Source organism: Harpegnathos saltator, unplaced genomic scaffold (assembly GCF_003227715.2).
Source record: "Harpegnathos saltator strain DR-91 unplaced genomic scaffold, Hsal_v8.6 scaffold38, whole genome shotgun sequence".
Classification (NCBI taxonomy): Eukaryota; Metazoa; Arthropoda; class Insecta; order Hymenoptera; family Formicidae; genus Harpegnathos; species Harpegnathos saltator.
This window is the reverse complement of record NW_020230183.1, coordinates 991,436-999,384: the sequence shown is the minus strand read 5'-3', so window position 1 is coordinate 999,384 and position 7,949 is coordinate 991,436.

Genomic DNA, 7,949 nt, shown 5'->3' with positions numbered 1-7,949 from the left:
TGACGCGAACGAACGAAAGAGCAAGCGAAAGCCGCTTGGCGAGAGAGCTATCGCACGAAAATACGCGTAAAAATGTCGCGCGCTCGTCCGCGGGTCAGCGTGCAAAAGTGCAGTTCCGTTAATTAACTGAAGTTGATACCGATCGATGCGATTAAACACCGCCGCCGCCCCCGTCCTCGCCCCGCCTTCGCCCCGTCACCCATCGTTTTTTTTTCCACTAACGCGCAGCCCGAGCTTTGAATCGGCCCCGCTGTAATTTATCGCGAAAGCCGCAATTTTACCCTCTCAATGAGAGTTTATAACAGCTTTTATAAAAACAAATAATGCAAACGCGGTAACGGAAAACGGTGAATTACTCTGCGTCCCGGAAATAAAAGCTATTGAATCGACGACGCGCAGTTATCAAATCCGGTCGCCCGTCGCGGCACGCAATTGTGTAGTTAAACGCCCATTTATCCCATCAAATTATTTTGTTTCAACTGTAATATCTGTGCCATCGATTTCCGTCAGCCGGCCGGCGCGCGGCGCGGCGCGGCGCCTCGGAGGATAAAAATGCGAATCGCGTGCGGATGTCGGGAAAACATGTCACGTGATTATGCAGGGAAATCGGATATACGCGACGCGGTTCCGCCGCTGTTTCACGAAATCGCAGCGTCGCGCGCCGGCACGCATCGGCCGAATCGGCCGAAGCGCGGAAACACGGCACGTACGGATGTGCGAGAAATGTTGATTTCCAGCGGGTAGTTGAGCGCTGCAACTTCTCCGGAAACGTTGCCGTATGCAGCAAACTATGCGCGCGGGCGATCGCGGGCGCTTCGCGTTTTTTAGCCGCGATCGGCGGTGCAGGCGCGAGCGACGGCAAATAGTCGGCCGCGCGAAATGTTCAGGGAACCGTGGAAAATATTCCGCTGGGCAAATCGACGCGCGGAAATACATACGCGCGAATCCAAGCCTACGGCCGAGCAGCATCAGCCGTACGCGCGCGCCGCCGTCTCCTCGCTGATGGCCCGAGGATTCGCCCGAGGAGCCGAGCGCGACCGAGGGGGATGATGTAGGATGCTTGCTCGTGAGACGAAGATCGATCGATCGTGATAAGTTTTGCCACGGGGAATCGAATTCGCGCCGGAGTTCGACGGCGAACGAAAACCGGGAGAAAATACGTACGTCGGCTCTCCCTTCCTCCTGACTGGGGGAGACGCTTTCATTTCATACATCGCGATCGGGAGTTCTCGCTCGCTCCGCTATTCGGAGTTCTGCTCGCTGCGATAAGCAGCGAACGGAGGATACTTAACGTCGCTAAATAATCGCCATTCAGTGTGGACTTTTGCCGAGCAATCTGTTTGTTCCGATTTATTTGTCCGTTCCGTTATTTCTTTCTTGCTTCTCTCGTGAGTTTGGCTCGAATCTCGATATCCGTCGCCAAGGGAAGGCGATGCTCGGACAATCGATGCCCAGGACTCTTAAGCTCGAGTCACGCATCGACCGGGGTGAAAATTACGACTGCGAAACTTTGTAGTCATTTCTTTCTGCGAGGCTCGCTCGTTCGCTCGCCATTAAAATCTTGGCGTTATAAATTCGCGATTTACATATATATATATATATATATATCAGAATTATGTGTGATATACCGATCCGATCGGCCAACGATTACTTAGGTGTTGAAGTCGCGTTTCGGCCGATATTTCAAGGGACCACGAAGGGACTGTGGCTTACGGCCAGGAATTCGCAGAGGAGCGGAACCGGGCAAAAAAAGACGGGCGGGTTGAATTCTCTAACGCCGATAGACGATCGCGCGAGCAAAGAAGTCCGAGATCACTATCGATCCTCGCGTGCCGGGAATACCGGTGGAAAAGCTTGGAAATTTAGCATCGAGGAACCGAGACGTGGAAGAAGCGGTGAGACAGGGAGGAAGAAAGAGAGAGAGAGAGAGAGAGAGAGAGATGCCGTGAGCGAAGGGGAGAAACAAAAACGCTCGAATTCCCGCGCGACAGAATTCTCACGTGATTCCTCGAGTGGAATTCCACCGTGTCGGGGCTGTCGCGTCGCGCCAAACTGGAATTGCTACATTCGCGATTGGCAGCTGTCCACGGTGCAGCCGCTGTTCGCTCCACCGATGGATCGTCGCCACACTGATTCGAGCGCCTACACGTGTCCAGTCCGTGATCAATCGGCGAGCTTGCCAATCGCGCCAATATACGGTTCGCTCGCGAGATTATCGATCCATACTCCTCTGCATCCGCGCGCGGCTGCGACACGCGGGGAGCGCGTTGTTGATGCACGCGAAACCTTCCTCTCCTTCTTCCTCTCTCTGTAGCAGCCGTGTGTGAAAAGAGACTGACTTATGCGAGGTGCAAGGCGTTAAACGAACGCGCCGACAAAAGGAACTCCGACGCCGGTAAAACGCGAAAACCGGCCGTTTGCTTTTAGGTTTATTATTTAATACGTCGCCTACCGAGCGTGCGCACGTCGAGTTTTTCTCAAAGACCGGCGTTGACCGTAACCGGCGATGCGATGGCGATGGCGATGACGGCGTTGGGAAGAGTTACGGGAGTTATATAGGTGTGCGAGCAATTGCAATCGCGAGAATGCACGACACAGTGCGTAAACATGAAAAACTTGCGAGAACATGAGAGAGAAAGGTCGCGGTTATGGGGCCGCGTTCGTAGAGGAAGTGAACGTCGAGCAGAAAGGGAATGGGACGGATGGGGTGACGGGTCATCGACAGGAGGCAGAGAGGGCGGATGAAACGGAAGAGGTGGAAAATCAATTCCTGGCGAACCTGGACCGTCGTTGTCGGCGTCGTCGTCGTCGTCGTCGCTCGCTCGATAATTCGCGCGAATACCCCCGATGCTTACACCTCGTTTGGCACGAGAGGCCCTTCGTCCGGGGCGTCGAATCGTCAAAGTCGACGGAACGAAGGAGAGAGCAGGCCCTCAAGCCCTTCGAACTCTTCCGAAGGGAGCGCGTGACAACGACGACGACGACGACGAAGATGACGACAAAGTGCGAAGGCGCGCCATTATTTCAGGGAAAAGAATTTGTCGCCAAGTCCGGACGAGTGGCTACTTCATAACGTGTCTTTACGTTCGCAAAATTCGACTCTTGTATGTGGACGGACGAGTGGAGCTTTGCCTCGAGTGTCAATTGAAGCGTCAGGCCTCGGGAGAGGAAAACCCCAAGTCTCGATAACTCAAAGAGCTCTTCGGATTTCTTCGTGTATGCGCTGCGACGATTACCGCATGTTTTAGGAGATTCAGTCGCGCGTCGGGGGATTTCTGAACGATTTCGTTCACTCAGACATCTTTCTTTGATATTTTAGAAATGTATTATTATTAGACCACTACAAAGCTGTTTTATCGCGCGGCAGTAACCCTTGAACCCCTCTCCCCCTCCCAGTAAATCATTTAAAATCTATTTCTTTGATCCTATACGTGGTTCAAATATACAATTTTTTAAAGTTTTATATCTGTCGGCATTTACATCGTTCGGCAATTGCCTACATTCGTATGTTATTCGGCTCCCAAGACCGAAAAGTGATCTTTATAGAGAATGCGTCTCATATTAATAACCCTTCAAACTTGTTCCACGTCAAATAAGCAAGTATGTATTTGGAACTAATTCTAAATTTTCCAATTTAATTTCAAGATATATCATACATGATGTTATATATCATACACACGATGTTATTTTACGTGATTATATTTGCAATCGTAATTTCATTGAAAAATATCTAATTTTAATTTTGATTCTGAATATTTCATTTGAGATAAAGTTCAAGTAAAAATCGCTAATATGGAATTATGGTTGAGAAAATCAAACCTGTCAAATTTTGACCCACTGAATTATGTTTCTTGATGTTATATTTTATACAAGCGCGCTTCCTATACATGTATAAGCGATCTAACATCGAGTTAACTGGATTAAGCCATGACGAATTCATCGTCGTCTCAGACAACCGCAGACAACGATGGGAGTGCAGAAAATAGCGTATCGATGAGGGCAGGAACGTTAGCGAGAACTCGAGGTAACTTGAACATCGCCGGAGATCGTCGGGGCGAAGCTTGCGAGCGCAAAGACGCGTGTTAGAAGCGAGTTAAGTTGCGGATAAGAGCGGCTTCAAGTTCCCTCGCGAGTACCGTCCCTAAAGTGCTTAGAGTCGCCCAAGCGGAATCGATTTCTCGATAGACGTGCGCAGTGATTCACGAAGTACTATCGACAGCGACGACGACGTCGACGACGACAACGACGAAGACGAAGAGACGAGGACATTTGGACATTTGGACGTTACCGTTCGAATCCTATCCGTTACGTCTCTAATGAAATTCATTCTTAGCTTCTTAGGTTAGGGACTTCTCAGCTGTCTCGCGAACATATCGCGCGCCTCGCGACATCCAGCCGTTAAACTCGTCGCGGCGCGGCGTTCCTCGAGGATCGAGATATCGCGCGCTACGTCTTCCTTTCCACGTCCGTGTAACACATTCGCCACTCGTACGTCTGTAATTTCATCGGCGGAAAGAAAGACGGCGAGTACGCCACACGCTGAAACAGGGAGAAAAAAACAGAAAGAGAAGAACCTCGACCAACTCATTATCGGCACCGCAATTAGTCACGCGCTCGTATCGTTTTAATTGGCCGCTTAATTACATGCAACAGATCCCACGCTGGGCACGTAACTCGAAAGCGACCGGTGGGATTGTCCGAAAATATTTTCCTACTTACGGTCTCGATCGGTCTATTATTTTCATATTTCGGGTGAAATTAACGCTACGGAGGAAGAGCGAAGTGATGAGAGGGAATGAGAAAAAAAAAGAAGAGAGAGAGCGTGCATCGCGCTCTTACGAATCCTCAGAAAATTGTACACGAGTTAATCACTGAGTAACCGCCGCTTCTCTTTTACGCAAACTCATTCTCTCTCTCTCTGCCCTTCTCTTTTATACGTAGATTTCTCATTTCGCCTAAGATGTTATGTATGCCGAAGATTGCAACGAGAGCGAAGTTATCGGAGCTTGGCTCGACGTGAAACTCCGCGTCTTCGTCTTCAATTAATACGAATTACTCTCGATATATGCAGCATGTAACGCGGGAGTTTCTCGTCGGGTTGGAAGGAAATTTTCCGGTCCAAGTTCCATTCGGCGGCGAATGTCGCCGCCGCCGCCGCCGCGCCGACGATCCTGACTTTTTTCCACCGTCGGCGTGTATTTACGCCGAGTGTTTCCCGCATGCGGAGCTCACAAATCGTGCCCGTACCACGGCCGACTCTCGTGGCTGTCGCCATAAATCGAGAGGCAATTTGTCCGAACCGGTCACGCTCTTCCGTCCCTCGTGTCTCGTAATCGTTCGCGGCCAGGTTTCATTTATGCCCCGGATCCCTTTGAATTCCGTACGAACTATAATTCGCGGTTGCGAGCTAAGGGCCGACTCGGGCGAGCGACCATCGCGACCATCTGCCGCGTCACCGCTCTGCGGGCCCATTTTTCCGATTTTACCGTGAGCAGTTAGTTCCGGAGCGCTTAATCCGTCCGATAATAGATTCGTCACTGGGAAATATCATTCTATCATCCTTTTCTTCCCCTTTTCTTTTCACCATGACATTTTACGTGGAATTCGAATTAACATTCGGAACATGCCGCATTTACCGGCGACATGGTTGTGCGATTGGTATTACATTAATAAATTTGCCCTATAATTTCCGTCGATATTAACGCGGTAACATAGCGGATTAATACTGTTTCATCTACCTTAATTGTCGCGAAATAACATTTTCGTATTAATCGATAATGAGCGAGAGAGAAAGAGAGAAAGAGAGGAGGAAGAGAGAGAGAGAGAGAGAGAGAGAGAGAGAGAGAGAGAGAGAGAGAGAGAGAGATCCTCGCGTTGTAGCCGTTATAAGCCGAGAAACGTCGAAGCGAGCGGAATTGAAAGATATTTCTCGAAAACTTGTTCGATAATGGAATGCGCCCACAAATCACGCAACGACGACGAGCGTGCGTTTGTCGTTTGCACGATTTACATCTCTATCGGCCGTAACGTCGCGTGACTTTTCGCAGTCGCGCATCTGCCCGCCCTATTCTCCCCCTTCCCTCCCTCCCTCGTCGATCCGCTCATCTCTCCGCTTTGCATTTAGCGTGTACGTTTTATGAGCCGAATTTGCATACTTAGTCCACAATGTAGCCTTGCCACAGTGAGTTTTAGAGCTCTTCCCGGCATTTGTCCGTCCGTTACGAAGAGATTGCCGTGGGTTCATTCAGGCCTCGCGAGTCCCCTTTTCGCACGGTTCTCTCATTGTTTTGATAGCGCCGCCACGACGCAACGCGTCAACCCGTACATTATTAACGCGTTAATTCCCCTCGTGCCCCTCCTCTCCCTCTAACCCGGCCCGACGGTCACGCGCGGTTCGCGCCCGCCGGCAAATTTGCAATTTATCCCGAGCGTGTTTCGCGCTCGGCCGTGTAATCGCGCGTGCAAAAACCCCTGAGCGAAGTCGTAAAACGTGCCGACGTAATCTTCTCGCGATTTAATCGTTTCGAAATAAGCGCAACGAGCTTCGATGACGGGCGCGGTGCGATGACCTGCGCGCCGCTTGGCGAGGAAAAGGAGGAGGAGCAGCAGGAGGGGAGAGGATATCGATCGACGAGCATCGAATGCGCACGCAAATCCGAACTTTTCGCGCTGCACGTATCCAGCGGGTCGTACAAGATCCTACTTCCTTGCGTTCGTGGCTTTAATTTAATTGGGCTTACTGTTAATGCCCGCGGCGCTCGTAAGTAAGAAGTAAGGCGCGCTGCGAGCATATTATACGAGAGAGAGAGAGAGAGAGCAGCTCCACCTCTCTCATCGACTCATCCGTGACAAATGCCTCGAATGCTGTATCATCGTCGTCGTGTGTTATGACACACGCCGGGACGTTCCGCGCCGCGTAACGTCGCTTATGCATCCCTTAAGGAGTTGCACGTCGGCTCGGAGCTTGCATCTCGCGAGCTTTCAATGCAGTCGCGACAATGCAGTCGCGCGGATTTCACATGTCACAGCGAGAACTGAGCGAGCTGCGTGATTTACGAGACGTTGTGTTGTTCACCGCGTCGATTTAAAGTCTCCCTTCGAGATGCCCGCGGATGGTAACGATGCTCTCCGAGTGATCGCATAACATTCTCATTGCATCACATTACACACGTGTGATGCTGAAACCGAACGGTAAATCCAGCGACGCGGTGCGCTTTACGCCTGCGAAGTGCGACGTATATTCGCATACGGATATTCATAGCGTGAATTTACAGTCGAGTAACAACAGCCAGAATCCAACGGCTAACTATAACAAGCCATAGCTTAACCGGTCGATTGGACGCCAATGTTACATGACGTGATAAAGCTCACGGCGTAAAGCTACTCAGGATCCGTCATTATGAAGCCTGACAGTCAGCTTGCGTCGACGCAGCCCGATATCAAGAAACCGTATCTGACAAAACGAGCGACCGCCACCGAGGTACACCTACATAATTAACGGCGCGTTCGCGGAGAAGGAGGATAAGGGAGGGGTTCCTGAAAAGCTTTGTATGAAGCATCGCTCGGTAGACAATGCGGCTCATTACCGGTGCGTGCCATATCGATGGCAGTCCTCACAGCGAGACAACAAGGCGGTGGCACGGTCGCGATTTTCAGCGTGATAACCCAATAATCCTGCGAAAAGATCGCCCGCCGCGCTCTCGACGAAACATCGGATGCAGATCCACATTCGTTCCTACGAAACCGGTCCGCCCACGTGAACTCGCGCTCAATTGCGTAGCTGGTAGATCTAGTTAACGTGCGCTGCGATATGCGATTTCGCAGGCAGCGCGGCGGAGAAAAAATCCGAGCGGATATTCGAGAGTTTAAAATTTTATCGCGAATATGCGCGACACGTTGCTCACGTCGACATTTTTAATTAATTTTTTATTAGACGTTAAACGAAAATT